Genomic DNA, 18,120 nt, shown 5'->3' with positions numbered 1-18,120 from the left:
GCTACTGGAGGGAAGAGGATGGGTTAGGCCCTGAGGAGGGGCAGAGTTGGCCAGGCAGGAGTTCAGCCAGGTCATCCATCAGCTTCCAGCTTTGCAAGAACTGACAGACAGGAGAGCAGCAGAAGGTGCTGAGAAGTCAACAACCTGGGGGAGCCTTGGAGGACCTCACAGGCCACAGTAAAGATAGTGAATGACGTGGGAAAACACCAGAAGCTTTTCAGAAGAAGAGAAGCCTGACGCAACTTAAGCTTTAGGAGACTCTGAGTTCCAAAGAATAGCAAGAAGAGATAAGAAAGCCTTCTTCAGCGATCAATGCAAAGAAATTGAGGAAAACAACAGAATGGGAAAGACTAGAGAGCTCTTCAAGAAAATTAGAGATACCAAGGGAACATTTCATGCAAAGATGGGCTCAATAAAGGACAGAAATGGTATGGACCTAACAGAAGCAGAAGATATTAAAAAGAGGTGGCAAGAATACATGGAAGAACTGTACAAAAAAGGTCTTCATGACCCAGATAATCATGATGATGTGATCACTCATCTAGAGCCAGACATCTTGGAATGTGAAGTCAAGTGGGACTTAGAAAGTATCATTACGAACAAAGCTAATGGAGGTGATGGAATTCCAGTTGAGCTGTTTCAAATCCTGAAAGATGATGCTGTGAAACTGCTGCACTCAATATGCCAGCAAATTTGGAAAACTCAGCAGTGGCCACAGGACTGGAAAAGATCAGTTTTCATTCCAATCCCAAAGAAAGGCAATGCCAAAGAATGCTCAAACTACCGCACAATTGCACTCATCTCACATGCTAGTAAAGTAATGCTCAAAATTCTCCAAGCCAGGCTTCAGCAAGACATGAACCGTGAACTCCCTGATGTTCAAGCTGGTTTTAAGGCAGAGGAAAAAGAGATCAAATTGCCAACATCCGCTGGATCATGGAAAAAGCAACAGACTTCCAGAAAAAATCTATTTCTGCTTTCTTGACTATACCAAAGCCTTTGACTGTGTGGATCACAAGAAACTGTGGAAAATTCTGAAAGAGATGGGAATACCAGACCACCTAACCTGCCTCTTGAGAAATCTGTATGCAGGTCAGGGAGCAACAGTTAGAACTGGAAATGGAACAGACTGGTTCCAAATAGGAAAAGCAGTACGTCAAGGCTGTATATTGTCACCCTGCTTATTTAACTTATATGCAGAGTACATCATGAGAAATGCTGGACTGGAAGAAACACAAGCTGGAATCAAGATTGCCGGGAGAAATATCAATCACCTCAGATATGCAGATGACACCACCCTTATGGCAGAAAGTGAAGAGGAGCTAAAAAGCCACTTGATGAAAGTGAAAGTGGAGAGTGAAAAAGTTGGCTTAAAGCTCAACATTCAGAAAACGAAGATCATGGCATCCGGTCCCATCACTTCAGGGGTAATAGATGGGGAAACAGTGGAAACAGTGTCAGACTTTATTTTTGGGGGCTCCAAAATCACTGCAGATGGTGACTTCAGCCATGAAATTAAAAGACGCTTACTCCTTGGAAGAAAACTTATGACCAACCTAGATAGCATAGTCAAAAGCAGAGACATTACTTTGCCGACTAAGGTCCGTCTAGTCAAGGCTATGGTTTTTTCTGTGGTCATGTACGGATGTGAGAGTGGGACTGTGAAGAAGGCTGAGCACCGAAGAATCGATGCTTTTGAACTGTGGTGTTGGAGAAGACTCTTGAGAGTCCCTTGGACTGCAAGGAGATCCAACCAGTCCATTCTGAAGGAGAACAACCCTGGGATTTCTTTGGAAGGAATGAAGCTAAAGCTGAAACTCCAGTACTTTGGCCACCTCATGTGAAGAGTTGACTCATTGGAAAAGACTCTGATGCTGGGAGGGGTTGGGGGCAGGAGGAGAAGGGGACGACCGAGGATGAGATGGCTGGACGGCATCATGGACTCTATGGACGTGAGTCTGGGTGAACTCTGGGAGATGGTGATGAACAGGGAGGCCTGGTGTGCTGCAATTCATGGGGTCGCAAAGAGTCGGACACGACTGAGCGACTGAACTGAACTGAACTGGCTGAGAGAGGCAAAGAAGCAGGGAGCCTACTTAGGGGACTATGGTGGCTGTAATTCAGGAGACAGAAGACGTAGTGCCTTAGTAAACAAGGTGGTGATGGTGGTTGGTTCCAAATACAGAGCCAAATTGGGCATGGGATACAGGACAAGGAGAGGACTAGAAGTCTGCTGCCAGACTTACAGCCTGAGAAGATGGAGGGAGGGACTCGCTATTTACTGCAAGGGAGAAGCTGGAGGAAGGGTGACTCTTAGGGAGAATATCAGTGCAGTTTGGACACGACGAGTATAAGATACTTATTCATATCTAAGTGAAAATAAAAGCAAGCAGTAGGGTATGAGTCAGGAGTTTAGGGGAGAGGTCTGAGTTAGAAATAGAAATTTGGGAATCAACAGCATGTAGATGGAGGTTAACAGCCATGAGATGTGACAGAAATTAGAATAGTCTCCCTTCTCTCCACAAAAGAAGAGGGGGAGGAATAAAAAACAAAGAAAGTACATCTATTTGTAGAACAGAAAATAATTATGAGGTGCTGCTAAGTCATTTCAGTTGTGTCCGACTCTGTGTAACACCACAGGCAGCAGCCCACCAGGCTCCCCCGTCCCCAGGATTCTCCAGGCAAGAACACTGGAGTGGGTTCCATTTTCTTTTCCAGTGCATGAAAGTGAAAAGTGAAAGTGAAGTTGCTCAGTCGTATCTGACTCTTCGCGACCCCATGGACTGCAGCCTACCAGGCTCCTCCGCCCATGGGATTTTCCAGGCAAGAGTACTGGGGTGGGGTGCCGTTGCCTTCTCCAAATTATGAGGTGGGCCCTATGTTCAGTTCAGTCTCTCAGTCGTGTCTGACTCTTTGCAATCCCATGAACTGTAGCATGCCAGGCTTCCCTGTCCATCACCAAGTCCCAGAGCTTGCTCAGACTCATGTCCATCAAGTTGGTGAAGCCATCCAACCATCTCATCCTCTATTTAAATTCTCATTTAAATCATAATTTAAATCCTCTAAGAGTTCTCATTTTCTTAAATTATAATCATCGAACACCTACAAAATATAAAACTCCCAAAAGGTAATGCAATTTTTCTCTGTTCTCAGAAAAACTTCCAAATAGTCACAGAGTGCAGGTGTATGTGCTGTCACTTCAGTCGACTGAAGCCCACCAGGCTCTTTTGTCTGTGGGATTCTCCAGGCAAGAATATTGGAGTGGGTTGCCATGTCCTCCTCTAGCGGATCTTCCTGAGTCAGGGATTGAACCTGCATCTCTTAGTCTCCTGTGTTGCAGGTGGATTCGTTACCCATTGAGCCACCTGGGAAGCCCCAGTCAAGGAGGCAGATATATAAATATTACAAGGGGGTGATCGAAGAGAAGGGAAAGAAATCAAGTATACACATTTCAAGTATACACATAATAAACACGTCACTAGGACGTTGCTTGGTCCATGGGAGGATGAGTCAGCTGGACAGAGGAAGGTCTTTGACAATGTATATCTGTTCTACTAAGGATCACAGGTTGACCAAGTTGCACTAATCCACACAGTAATCAAAGTCACGTTGGGTGGCCTATGTTGTCAGCTCACCAGCCTGCAGGGCTCAACAACTCAGTAGTCAGTCACATCACCAGCACTGGCTGAGTCAGATGGCTGGAATGTTATAGCTATATCTCATCACTTTTCAAAGGTCAAGAGAGAGAGAGAGAGACAAACAAGAATATTATTTTATTTTTCTCTCATTTTTTTTCAGAAGCTGCTATCAAGTGGCCCAGAATAACTGAAACAAAAAAGTCACTTCAATATTCTTGCCAGGATTCTTGGCCCCCAGGAATCCTTGACCTTTGTATTTATATACACACACACCTGTAAATACATAAAAAATGCTTAAGGTAAGAAAAATTAGCCAGTAATAATCAGTAAGATCTTGTACTTAAGCTTTCATAATTAAGAGAAGGTGTTAAACTTGATTCTTCTGCTGGCTCCATCTTTCAAATATTACATTCTTAACTGATGAACATGTCATTCCTTCCAATAGCTCTCATCAGTCTATTCCATGGTTTTCCCAGTCAGCGTTTATCTACATTACTCCAGTAATTCAGTCTACTTGTCTCCAAAACATTCTCCATACTGGAATCATGCTAGTTTTTCTAAAATGAAAGCCTGAAGGAACCACTTCCTCCCTCTGCTCAAAACTCCATTTCCGCACACCCAGAGCTCTAGATGGACTAACTTATGGTTGGTTTCCCCGTACACGAGGTGGTTCACACTATCACTGTCTTTGTCCTAATACTCCATCCTGGAGTGCCTTATCCTGCAACTGCCAAACGATTAACAGCAATGAAAGCCCATTCATTGTTCAAGGAAGCTCAGTACCACTTCCTCAATGAAATCTTCTCTGATCCCACTGAGAGATTATCTGTCTTTACCAATACTTCTAATCTTTGATACAATTTTACATATTGTTTACATGTCTTATTGTCAGTATTATACCAAAGGTCCCAGAAGACACTTCTGTATCCTTAGCACCCAGGGAAATACCTGGCCATGTGTTTGTTAGGCATTTGTTTGTTATTATAAATTTGTTTAATAAGAAATATTATTATATTTAATAATATAGATTATACATATTATTTATATAAATTATATTTATATAATTATAAATAAATAATAATAAATATTGCTGTATAAAAGTTTGGAGTCTGGGTACTTGCTGCCTAAAGTTAGCCAAGTTTACACAGATGTCTAGAGTTCCAACATCAATAAATGAAGAATATTTCATCTCTGATTACTAGCATTGACAATGAAATTAATAAAAATGGTCCAACCTTCCCAAATTAATTTGGTCATCACTTCTTCCTTCCTACTTTGAATTCTATTTAGTGAAGTCACTCTAACAACACACTAGATAAACTGATACAAACATACAGGGAAAAAAGGAAGAAATCACTATATGACTGGGAACCTACCAAGACCCCCTGAATAAACTGAAATGTATGAAGCATCTACCCCACAGAAAACACTGCTAGATGCTGTGGGGAAAAGTGAGATGGGAAAGACTGTTCCCCATCCTCAAGTAAAATATAATTTTATAGAGGAGGTAAAGCACTTATACAAATAATTAGAAATCAAAGTCTAAGATGGTTGCAACACTAAAGGACAGAACTTTAGGTTCTTATAGCCTGAAAAAAAGCTTGATTAAAAAAAAAGCTGGCCTAAAAGAAAACGTATGGCTTTGAAAGAAACGAAAAGGTAACATCCAGCAAGGAGGAGGCAGACTAAATTAAAAACAGAGGAGAAGCATGAGCACGTCCAGGAGACTGGGCTGCCCACAGCCTCAGAGGGCCCACGTGAGGAGGCACAGGGCAGATCCCAAGGCCATGCACAGACTGTGTGAGAGCGGGAGGCCGCTTACACACCTAGAGCAGGGGTACGAAGGCACACGGGCTCACGGAAAAGGCTACAAAACCTGGAGAAGTCTACCTGTTACTGAAACAGGCAGAGAGCCTGGTCTTTTCCTACAGGGTTAAACTGGACTCCATTGGTTACTGGCTGTCAAAAGACTGAGGTATGGCTGTGGTTCACTTCTCCAGGATATAGAATTACAGAATTTATGTTTCCTGGTTGTCCTATATGATATTGCCTTTAGCACCAGTACAAGCAGAGGTCATTAAAAAAAAAAAAGTTATTGGTGATGCTGCTGAAGGACAAAAGTATAGAACTTTCAAACTGAGTCTGCACTGAGCAGCAGAGCATTAAAATTTCAAAGTGTGATGGATAGTCAGCCTAATTCTCACACTTTTTTGGCTTAAAAAAAAAAAAAAAAAAAGACAAGTACCTCTAGTCTAGAAGCACCACCCCACCAATCTATTTCCAGAGACTTCCAAGAAATGAAAACTTTTGCCCTCCACATAGAATCTATACCTGTGCTTTTAATCAAATGAATATACAATTCTCTATGATATCACAATGTTGCAGAGTCTCCACAAAAAAGACCACAAACTGATGGCCTGGGACCAAACCTTGTCCATACGTAAGTGATACTGCTTGTCTGTCTACTGGCTTGCATGGTATTTTTAGTCACTAGATTAATTAAAGATAAGCATTTTTCACACAACTAAAATCCAGATCTCTAGCTTCTTTTGAAAAAGAGGCAATTCTCGCAATGCTCCCCAGTTCACTCAACTACCTCACTTATAGCCCTGTTTGGTCCTGCTAGCTTTTATTTTGTCCCCTGATTTACCTCCAATACTCTGGCCACCTGATGTGAAGAACTGACTCATCTGAAAAGACCCTGATGCCGGGAAAGATTGAAGGTGGGAGGACAAGGGGATGACAGAGGATGAGACGGTTGGATGGCATCACTGACTCAATGGACATGAGTCTGAGTAAACTCTGAGAGCTGGTGATGGACAGGGAGGCCTGGCGTGCTACAGTCCATGGGGTTGCAAAGGGTTGGACACGACTGAGAGACTGAACTGAACTTACGTAGTCTTTGGGTCCCTAACAGTCTGTGGCCAGTCTGCTGGCAGTGCAGGGCCACAGTTCACAAAGAACACTGGCGAGTTTCACATCCAGTATGACTGCTTACCACTTGTGTAATCCCGGACAAGTCACTTAACCCTCTCCAGGCCTCAGGTTCTCCTTGCACAAAATGAAGACAATAATCGACCCATTTTAGAGGGTTGTTGAGAGGAAGAAATTAGTTTAGTAAAGCAGTGGTTCTTTACGTGTCTGTGGAGGGAAGGACTCTGCTCACTCACTCCAAGACATGTGGCAAAGACTGGAGACATTTTTGGTTGTCACAACTTGGGGGAGGGGGGACTGGTATACAGGGTGGGTAGAGCCTAGGTCGGAGAAGGCAATGGCACCCCACTCCAGTACTCTTGCCTGGAAAATCCCATGGACGGAGGAGCCTGGTGGGCTGCAGTCCATGGGGTTGCGAAGAGTTAGACACGACTGAGCAACTTCACTTTCACTTTCCACTTTCATGCATTGGAGAAGAAAATGGCAACCCACTCCAGTATTCTTGCCTGGAGAATCCCAGGGACGGGGGAGCCTGGTGGGCTGCTGTCTATGGGATTGCACAGAGTCAGACACGACTTAGCAGCAGCAGAGCCTAGGTATGCTGCTAAACCCCTTACAACTCATAGGACAGCCCCCACCACAAAAAATTATCCAACCTAAAATGTCAACAGTGCTCAGGATACCAAATCCTGACATAAAGCATTTAAAAGGAATGCTTAACACAGAGGAAGCCCTCTCAGTTATTATCAGTAATAAAAGAAGCAAGCCCTAGCTGGGGCTCCCACCTCAGCTGGAGAAAACTCTTAATTTCTCAAGAGCTCCTTTTGCTACCTTGGAGGAATTTAACAAATAGAGAAATGTACTTGAAATTCCCTGGTTCTATGTCATTCATTCAGCAGGTCATTAATCAATTAAAGAACCATGAGAATATATTTTCCTAAAACAAAAAGCAAACAAGAACATCCTCTAGTGAGCAACAATGCACAGTGTCAGAAAAGTAAACTGTCCTGGAAAACACGGGACACAGAAACTGGTGATTACTGCAACTTAGAAGGCACCAGACTGAATTTCCTTCAGCTCCTAGTTTAATACAGAGGATGCCCATTAATCCCAAGATATTTTTTAGAAAACTGTGATGAGAGGGGAAATAGAAGAGAAAGGTTTTGCTCTTTCATTTTATTAATTAATTTTTATTTTACCTTTTCTGGCTGCCCTGAGCAGCATGTGGGATCTTAGTTCCCCAACCAAGGATTGAACCCATGTCTCCTACCAGCGAAGCTCCAAGTCTTGACCACTGGATCACCAGGAAAGCCCCAAGAAATAGGCTTTAAACTAAAGAGCCTACCACCCAGATACCAGCCACTGCTTGCCCAAGAAGATCCCATGGGCTTAAACAGCTCCGTTGGGGATCCTTGGGGAGAGTTCCTGCTTTGACCTGGAGTCACAAGAAGAGGTGTCTTCCAGATGTAGGGTAGCTCAGTAGCCAAGCAAGTCAAACAATCCAGAAAGGCCTCAGCCATGCTGAAATACACTTAAGAGGCTACCAGGAATTCTGCGGCAGGACATTAGAACGAGTGCCAGCCCCTGTTGCCGTGAACCAGGAGTGCTGATCAAGCTCCATAGCCCAGCACTACAGGAATCTCTGACTTGTCCTCTGGGCTTCAGTTTTCTCAGTCACTATTAAAAAGTAGAACTGCTGTTATTGTTTTCCCAAAACCATAAACACAGAGAACACTGATTCTTATTTGCAACAATGTGCCTTCAATACTTACAGCACAAACATCTGAGTTCCTCTCAAGAGACCCCTTAGTAACTGTAGCAGTCAGGCCCTTAACTGTAACAGGAAAGAAGTTCTGCTGAATCAAAGCCAAGAAAAGCATTAAAGATGCTTCTAGCAAAGGTGAGGTAATAAAAGTTCTACAAATCTAAAAAGGCTAAACTAAAGGGCTCTATCATTTATTAAAAAAAAAAAAAACACTTTTCAAGTCTAAAACGAATTGTTAAATCTCTTTTAAGCTCAAGTTAACATATATTTGAACACCCATGTACAATATAGTATGCTACCAAAGATATCCAGATTGGTAAACTGCATCACAGAGCAAGACTACCAGAAGTGCTGTCAAAGAGAAGGCTTCCACTAAAGAGACGGCTTCCACTAAAGAGACAAAGGAAACAGCTCATTGAGAAAGGGGCACAGACGGACACAGTGGCACAGGCAGAATTTTGGCTGCAATTGTTTAAGTAGAACGCATTTCAGGCTGCAGGCAGAGCACAAGCAATGGCACTAAAGCTGGAATGGCCAGGAGTCAGGTTTGGGGCACTGGGTTCATGGTGGAAGGACAGCACTGTAATCTGAGGCCAAATCATGACAGCTTGGACCTTCAGAAGGTGTAAGTCAGCTGCACAAACTAATTCCAGTAACATTATTCCAATTTGACTAACAGAAAAGTTGATTACCATTAAGTTACTATGCTGTGCTTAGTCACTCAGTCGTGTCCAACTCTTTGTGACCCCATGGACTACAGCCCAGCAGGCTCCTTTGTCCATAGGATTCTCCAGGCAAGAATACTGGAGTAGGTTGCCATGCCCTCCTCCAGGGGGTCTTGCCAACTCAGGGATCGAACCCAGGTCTCCATCATTGCAGGCAGATTCTTTACCATCTAAGTCACTTACAGGAGAGTCAAAAAGCTATCAGAAAGTAAATTCAGCTATTTGTTAATTTACTATAATTCATCAGTTATATCCCAATCATAATTAATAAAATAAGCAAACATTACAAATAAAGAATGGGTATTTTTAAATTATAGAAAGAAAGTAACCCCTTTTCAATAATATAATTTAGAAATGAATTTTGACTCATTTTTAAAAATGATAATGCATTACTAAACACAAGTTGGAATCTAGATTGCTGGGAGAAATATCAATAACCTCAGATATGCAGATGACTAGTTTCTGTGAGTATGATTTCAGTATGTCTGCCCTCTGATGCCCTCTTGCAACACCTACCATCTTACTTGGGTTTCTCACTAGGACCACAGCCTTGTCTAACTCAAAGAAACCAAGCCATGCCTGTGGGGCAACCCAAGACCAGCGGGTCATGGTGGAGAGGTCTGACAGAATGTGGTCCACTGGAGAAGGGAATGCTAGGCCACTTCAGTATTCTTGCCTTGAGAACCCCATGAACAGTATGAAAATGCAAAATGATAGGATACCAAAAGAGGAACTCCCCAGGTCATTAGGTGCCCAATATGCTACTGGAGATCAGTGGAGAAATAACTCCAGAAAGAATGAAGGGATGGAGCCAAAACAAAAACAACACCCAGTCGTGCATGTGACTGGTGATAGAAGCAAGATCTGATGCTGTAAAGAGCAATATTGCATAGGAATCTGGAATGTCAGGTCCATGAATCAAGGCAAATTGGAAGTGGTCAAACAACAGATGGCAAGGGTGAACGTCGACATTCTAGGAATCAGCAAACTAAAATGGACTGGAATGGGTGAATTTAACTCAGATGACCATTATATCTACTACTGCGGGCAGGAATCCCTCAGAAGAAATGGAGTAGCCATCATGGTCAACAAAAGAGTCCGAAATGCAGTACCTGGAAGCAATCTCAAAAACGACAGAGTGATCTCTGTTTGTCTCCAAGGCAAACAATTCAATATCACAGTTATCCAAGTCTATGCCCCAACCAGTAATGCTGAAGAAGCTGAAGTTGAATGGTTTTATGAAGACCTACAAGACCTTTTAGAACTATCACCCAAAAAAGATGTCCTTTTCATTATAGGGGACTGGAATGCAAAAGTAGGAAGTCAAGAAATGCCTGGAGTAACAGGCAAATTTGGCCTTGGAATGCGGAATGAAGCAGGGCAAAGACTAATAGAGTTTTGCCAAGAAAATGCACTGGTCATAGCAAACACCCTCTTCCAACAACACAAGAGAAGACTCTACACATGGACATCAGCAGATGGTCAACACCGAAATCAGACTGATTATATTCTTTGCAGCCAAAGATGGAGAAGCTCTATACAGTCAACAAAAACAAGACCAGGAGCTGACTGTGGCTCAAATCATGAACTCCTTATTGCCAAATTCAGACTTAAATTGAAGAAAGTAGGGAAAACCGCTAGACCATTCAGGTATGACCTAAATCAAATCCCTTATGATTATACAGTGGAAGTGAGAAATAGATTAAAGGGCCTAGATCTGATAGATAGAATGCCTGATGAACTATGGAATGAGGTTCGTGACATTGTACAGGGACAAGGATCAAGACCATCCCCATGGAAAAGAAATGCAAAAAAGCAAAATGGCTGTCTGGGGAGGCCTTACAAATAGCTGTGAAAAGGAGAGAGGCAAAGAGCAAAGGAGAAAAGGAAAGATATAAGCATCTGAATGCAGAGTTCCAAAGAATATCAAGAGAGATAAGAAAGCCTTCTTCAGCGATCAATGCAAAGAAATCGAGGAAAACAACAGAATGGGAAAGACTAGAGAGCTCTTCAAGAAAATTAGAGATACCAAGGGAACATTTCATGCAAAGATGGGCTTGATAAAGGACAGAAATGGTATGGACCTAACAGAAGCAGAAGATATTAAGAAGAGGTGGCAAGAATACACGGAAGAACTATACAAAAAAGATCTTCACGACCCAGATAATCATGATGATGTGATCACTAATCTAGAACCAGACATCTTGGAATGTGAAGTCAAGTGGGCCTTAGAAAGCATCACTATGAACAAAGCTAGTGCAGGTGATGGAATTCCAGTGGAGCTGTTTCAAATCCTGAAAGTTGATGCTGTGAAAGTGCTGCACTCAATATGCCAGCAAATTTGGAAATCTCAGCAGTAGTCACAGGACTGGAAAAGGTCAGTTTTCGTTCCAATCCCAAAGAAAGGCAATGCCAAAGAATGCTCAAACTACTGCACAATTGCACTCATCTCACATGCTAGTAACGTAATGCTCAAAATTCTCCAAGCCAGGCTTCAGCAAGACGTGAACCGTGAACTCCCTGATGTTCAAGCTGGTTTTAGAAAAGGCAGAGGAACCAGAGATCAAATTGCCAACATCTGCTGAATCATGGAAAAAGCAAGAGAGTTCCAGAAAAACATCTATTTCTGCTTCCTTGACTATGCCAAAGCCTTTGACTGTGTGGATCACAAGAAACTGTGGACAATTCTGAGAGAGATGGGAATACCAGACCACCTAACCTGCCTCTTGAGAAACCTATATGCAGGTCAGGATGCAACAGTTAGAACTGGATATGGAACAATAGACTGGTTCCAAATAGGAAAAGCAGTACGTCAAGGCTGTATATTGTCACCCTGCTTATTTAACTTATATGCAGAGTACATCATGAGAAACACTAGACTGAAAGAAGCACAAGCTGGAATCAAGATTGCTGGGAAAAATATCAATCACTTCAGATATACAGATGACACCACCCTTATGGCAGAAAGTGAACAGGAGCTAAAAAGCCTCTTGATGAAAGTGAAAGAGGAGAGCGAAAAAGTTGGCTTAAAGCTCAACATTCAGAAAACGAAGATCATGGCATCCAGACCCATCACTCCATGGGAAATAGATGGGGAAACAGTGGAAACAGTGTCAGACTTTATTTTTTTGGGCTCCAACATCACTGCAAATGGTGACTGCTGCCATGAAATTAAAAGACGCTTACTCCTTGGAAGAAAACTTATGACCAACCTAGATAGCATAGTCAAAAGCAGAGACATTACTTTGCCGACTAAGGTCCGTCTAGTCAAGGCTATGGTTTTTCCTGTGGTCATGTATGGATGTGAGAGTTGGACTGTGAAGAAGCCTGAGCACCGAAGAATTGATGCTTTTGAAGTGTGGTGTTGGAGAAGACTCTTGAGAGTCCCTTGGACTGCAAGGAGATCCAACCAGTCCATTCTGAAGGAGATCAACCCTGGGATTTCTTTGGAAGGAATGAAGCTAAAGCTGAAACTCCAGTACTTTGGCCACCTCATGCAAAGAGTTGACTGACTGGAAAAGAGTCTGATGCTGAGAGGGATTGGGGGCAGGAGGAGAAGGGGATGACCGAAGATGAGATGGCTGGATGGCATCACGGACTCGATGGACATGAGTCTGAGTGAACTCTGGGAGATGGTGATGAACAGGGAGGCCTGGCGTGCTGCGATTCATGGGGTCGCAAAGAGTCGGACACGACTGAGCGACTGAACTGAACTGAACTGAACTGATGCAGATGACACCACCCTTATGGCAGAAAGTGAAGAGGAACTCAAAAGCCTCTTGATGAAAGTGAAAGAGGAGAGCGAAAAAGTTGGCTTAAATGTCAACATTCAGAAAATGAAGATCATGGCATCCGGTCCCATCACTTCAGGGGTAATAGATGGGGAAACAGTGGAAACAGTGTCAGACTTTATTTTTGGGGGCTCCAAAATCACTGCAGATGGTGACTGCTGCCATGAAATTAAAAGACGCTTACTCCTTGGAAGAAAACTTATGACCAACCTAGATAGCATAGTCAAAAGCAGAGACATTACTCTGCCAACTAAGGTCCGTCTAGTCAAGGCTATGGTTTTTCCTGTGGTCATGTATGGATGTGAGAGTTGGACTGTGAAGAAGGTTGAGCGCTGAAGAATTGATGCTTTTGAAGTGTGGTGTTGGAGAAGACTCTTGAGAGTCCCTTGGACTGCAAGGAGATCCAACCCGTCCATTCTGAAGGAGATCAGCCCTGGGATTTCTTTGGAAGGAATGATACTAAAGCTGAAATTCCAGTACTTTGGCCACCTCATGTGAAGAGTTGACTCATTGGAAAAGACTCTGATGCTGGGAGGGATTGGGGGCAGGAGCAGAAGGGGACAATAGAGGATGAGATGGCTGGATGGCATCACGGACTCGATGGACGTGAGTCTGAGTGAACTCCGGGAGTTGGTGATGGACAGGGAGGCCTGGCGTGCTATGAATCATGGGGTCGCAAAGAGTAGGACATGACTGAGCAACTGAACTGAACTGAAGAAAGAGAAGTTGTCTCCCTGAGCTGGCTGAACAGCTTCCTCAATTATAGGAAGAAACCATACTTGCCAACAGAAACTATTAACCAGCAAATGCTCAGTGATGTTTCCGTACTTGTAAGTAAATGGTTAAAGCTGGGAAAACAACACATTGTAAACTCCCTACAAAGATTTGTGAAATTGAAATGTAAATTTTAAAGTCATTTTGAAGCCACTTTCTACTAAGAAAACTGAGGTTCACAAAGAAAGCTTACTTACATCTGCTCACTGCTGAAAAAGAGAATTAAAATACAGTAAGGGGCTGTTTTGGGGCTTCCCTCATAGCTCAGTCAGTAAAGAATCCGCCTTTAATTCCTGGGTCCAGAAGATTCCTCTGGAGAAGGAAATGGCAACCCACTCCAGTATTCTTGCCTGGAGAATCCCAAGGACAGAGGAGCCTGGTGGGCTACAGTCCATGGGGTCTCAAGAGTTGGACACGACTTAGCGACTAAACCACCATTGTCACCACTGAGGGGCTATTTTAGCCCAAGCAGCAGCACTGAATGGATGGCATCACTGACTCAATGGACGTGAGTCTGAGTGAACTCCGGGAGATGGTGATGGACAGGGAGGCCTGGCGTGCTGCGATTCATGGGGTCGCAAAGAGTCAGACACGACTGAGCGACTGAACTGAACTGAACTGAGCAGCACTGTCTCATCTTTTTAAAAGATGCCTTGTATGAGTTTATTTAAAACTGCCTTATATGAGTTTATGGACAATAAATTCATGTTGAAATATTATATTTCTCTATATACCAAAACCCCTTGTGATGGACCGTCCATGTAGTTTAAGAATAGCAGAAAAAACATTAGGCTGCCAATTAGTAGGATGAGAATCTGATGCCAGTTCTGTCTCGAAAAGCACTAAACAGGCTTCTCCAGTCTCACCTTTAAACTATGAGGGTTGAATCATGATGTCTAAAGTGCTATTTCATAAAATATTAATTTCTTAGTAGAGAGTTGTTGTAATACACTCAGGGAGGTAGTGTATCACGGATCAAGGTTCAGTGGCAGACTAGCTGGTGTGTTCAAACATGGGCTCCCTCAGTACCAGGTGGTAGCGTTATACAGAAGTTTCCTCTTCTATCAAGAAAGGATAACATTTACCTTTGCAACAGGAAAGAAGAATCAGAAAGTATATAATTCATCTGGTATACTGCAGGCACTAAATACAGGCAGACATTAAGTCTCTGGCCAGTAAGATAAGTTCTGATGGAGAAGAGGAATCCACTTGACAAAGCAGTTTCCTAGAACTCAGCCTGGAGAAGAGCGAGGACTGAATGCCCGGCACATAAATACTGGGGAGGACTCACAGTTGGGAGTAAGAAGGATCAAAGCAGGAAGGAGAAGATAAGCAAAGGCTCAGAGTACTGCACACACTAACAACAGGAAGGAAACAACAAGGGACCCAGTGCTTGAGGGAAGAAGACATTTTTCCATTAAGAATGAGGACCACTGGTGAAAAAACATATACAGTGATTTACTACAATGATTTCGTGACCAAGATAAAGCAGAAATCCGGGTTAGCACTATATGAATGTCACTAAGGAAAATGAAGAGAGCTCTGACAATTTTCTGCCTGCAGTTCGCATGTGGGATTGAGTTGATCGCAGTCCTGCCCACCTCTGAGTGCCACTACTGTCCTCCCATCTCACTCTCCCCTAGGTAGACCCCACTCTGGCCACACAGCTTCTCGTCTATCTCTGGAACATATCAAGCTTCTTTTTCCTTTAGCTCCTTTGCACTGTTACTTCTGCTTGGAAACTTCCAGCAGATCTTCCCATGGCTGACTCATTCTAAACATCCAGATCTCCTCCAAACTTCCTCAAGGAAATCTTTCCTGATCACCCATATCTAAATTTCTCCCCGCATCCCAGTCGTGCTCCAGCCCCTGGTAATGTCTTTTCTTGCATTTATCATTATCTAAAATTGTCATTTTTGTTTATATATTTATAGTATCTACATCAAAATGGAAGGTCTTGAGGGCAAGACTATTATTTAAATGTTTCCACATTCAATCCTCAACATCTTAAACAAAGCATGAGATGAGGCAGAGATGAGGCGATCATCAGATAAATTTGTCCAAAGACTAAAGTTAAATGATAAAAACCATCCTTCTGTGAACCTTGGTAACGAAAAGTCCCCTGAAGTGGTTTTAATTTCATTTCTTTAATGCAGTTTTATGCAATAATGCAGTCTTAAAGGTCAATGTCTGAGACAGAAAGATTTAAAAAGAGTGAATTCTTCAAAACAATACAAAACATTATATATGGATACATATATTATACAGTACACATTTTTACTTTATGAGCATGAATTATGCCCCCCCTTATTAGAACCCATAAATCAAGCATCTTAGGTATCCTACGATGTTTTGTTTCATGAGGATGTATGGGTAGATGGAATATATATATATGTGAATTATCTTTCGGAACTCTTCTCCACAAAGAATTCTGAGATAAACTGAACTAATTTCAGTATTAGTATGGAAAGGTTTGACCTGTTGTTACCTAGCTAAGCTTATCCAAACTATTACTGAGTCAAGTGATGAATTCAGTAATTCCATCTGTGAAATAAGAAAAATGACATGAAGATCAATTGGCACTTTAAGAGAATAAGAAAAGTTCCACAATGTTAACTTATGTTTGAACTAAAAGGAAAAAAAAATCCCTCTCTAATCCTAAACCAAAAAATAAGCATGCTACTGAAATTTCAAATATGACCAGATACCCATGAGTGAGCAAAGCAGTGAACTGAAACCAGAGCCAGAACATTCGTGATTTGTGCTTTAATTTTTAAATTTTGTTTGGAACACAGCTTTCCTTGATGAAAAAAAAAAAAGGTCAGTAACCGACGCATCAACCTAGTCACCATCCTTGGTCACTATGGAGGGCCCAAGGGGCCAGCAGAGGGCTTGATTTCACCGAGGGCACCGCAGGATGAAGGAATGGAGACCTCTCTACTAGCATCCATGCCCTGAATGCCCACCCAAACCTTGGATGAAAAGGGGCGCCGCAATCTGCAACTTCACTTCTGTACCCATTATAAACAAGACCGCCAAGCCCCTCCTCCTCTCCAGAGGACGGCGAGGGCCGTACAAACAAGCCGGGATGCTCGGTTCTGGCCTCCGTTCGCGGGTCTCCAGTGAGCCCCGGGCAAATCATCTGATCCCGATGACTCAGTTTTCTAATCTGTCAAATAGGGTGACTAGAAACCCAGCCTACCTCATCGGGTGGTTCCGGGCCGGCCGCCCCAGGCTGGCCGGGAGACCGCAGCTCTGTGGCTTCGCCCGCGGCAGTGTCCACCGGCGGAGGGGCGGGGCTCGGCGGGGCGGGACCAGGAATCTAGTCCTGCAGAAGTCGCGCAGCCCACCGCCCGCGTACTGTCGCCCCAGGACCTCCTAGAGTACCCGGCCTATGACGTCAGCACGCTGACGTCGACGCACAGAGGTCGCATCGCCCCAGGGACCAAAGACCCGGTAAGGGCCAGAGAGCCCCTATAGCAGAGCGGCGATTGGTGAGTGACTGTATCAGTCATATACTGTCCAGTGAGCGTCGCGGGAAGGCGTGAGGGGCGGTCCGGCCGGCCCTGAGGCGAGAGTGGGAATACGAAACTCCGGCTGACTGAATGTTCGCGAATCCGGTACCGCACGGGTTTCTGAAACGTCCCTTCGCTCTCCTGATAGATTCTTCTGGCTTCCCCAGTCTCTTGGTGGCAATTTAGGGTCCAACTCTGGAAAATAATCATGGGACTGGATTTCAGGGCCTTTGGGCGCTCCAGAAGTGAAAAAGTAGGATATTCAATTTCCCTGTTCAAGAGTCACCTCGTCTTTGAATTCTCCTCGGCCCCAGCCCCACCTCCTCCCCGACTTAGGATACTCTCTCAGCGCTCCTAGCGCATAACACTTCAGTTTTAATAGTGGTGGTGGTTTAGCTGCTAAGTCGTGTCCGACTCTTGCGACCTCATGGACTGTAGCCCGCCAGGCCCCTCTGTCCGCAGGATTTTCCAGGCAAGAATGATGGAGTGGGTTGCCATTTCCTTTTCCAGGGGATCTTCCCAATCAGTTTTAACAGCAGTCAACATTTTTTTTTTTTTTTTTGGGTATAGGTTTTCGCTCTAAATTGACCTCCTTTATTGTTTGACTTCAGGTTATATTTTAATGAAACTACTACAGTTAGACCGTTCAAATATATGAGGGAATTCTGCTTCCAGGTCCTGAGGCACTTGGTTCGCCTATTGAAGTCAATAACTTGAGTGTAGCAGATATTTTGCGTATCCTCCAAAGACATTGTGAGTGCTATTATTCATGTTAAATTACATATAACCATAAATTTAAACGTCACACATTGGCTAATCGTTTTCAGGGAGTAATTAAAAACCAGTCACTATATGGTGACTTCTGGGCTTCCCTTGTGGCTCAGGTAGTACAGAATCCGCCTGCAATGCGGGAGACCAAGGTTCAATCCCTGGGTTGGGAAGATCCCCTGGGGAAGGGGACGGATACGCACTCCAGTA

At 43.5% G+C, this 18,120-nt stretch overlaps 1 protein-coding gene across 2 annotated transcripts in view; it reads right to left on the bottom strand.

Moving 5' to 3' along the window:
- STARD3NL (STARD3 N-terminal like) overlaps positions 1-17,069 on the bottom strand; it is a 77,500-nt gene extending 60,431 nt beyond the window's left edge. For both annotated transcript variants that reach the window (XM_040260868.1, XM_040260869.1), the window contains exon 1: positions 16,830-17,069. The gene's annotated coding sequence lies outside the window, so the exon portion shown is untranslated. The remainder of the gene's footprint in view (positions 1-16,829) is intronic.
- Positions 17,070-18,120: the final 1,051 nt, after the last annotated feature.

This window comes from Oryx dammah, unplaced genomic scaffold (assembly GCF_014754425.2).
Source record: "Oryx dammah isolate SB20612 unplaced genomic scaffold, SCBI_Odam_1.1 HiC_scaffold_18, whole genome shotgun sequence".
NCBI lineage: Eukaryota > Metazoa > Chordata > Mammalia > Artiodactyla > Bovidae > Oryx > Oryx dammah.
This window is presented reverse-complemented; position numbering and strand designations above follow the sequence as displayed.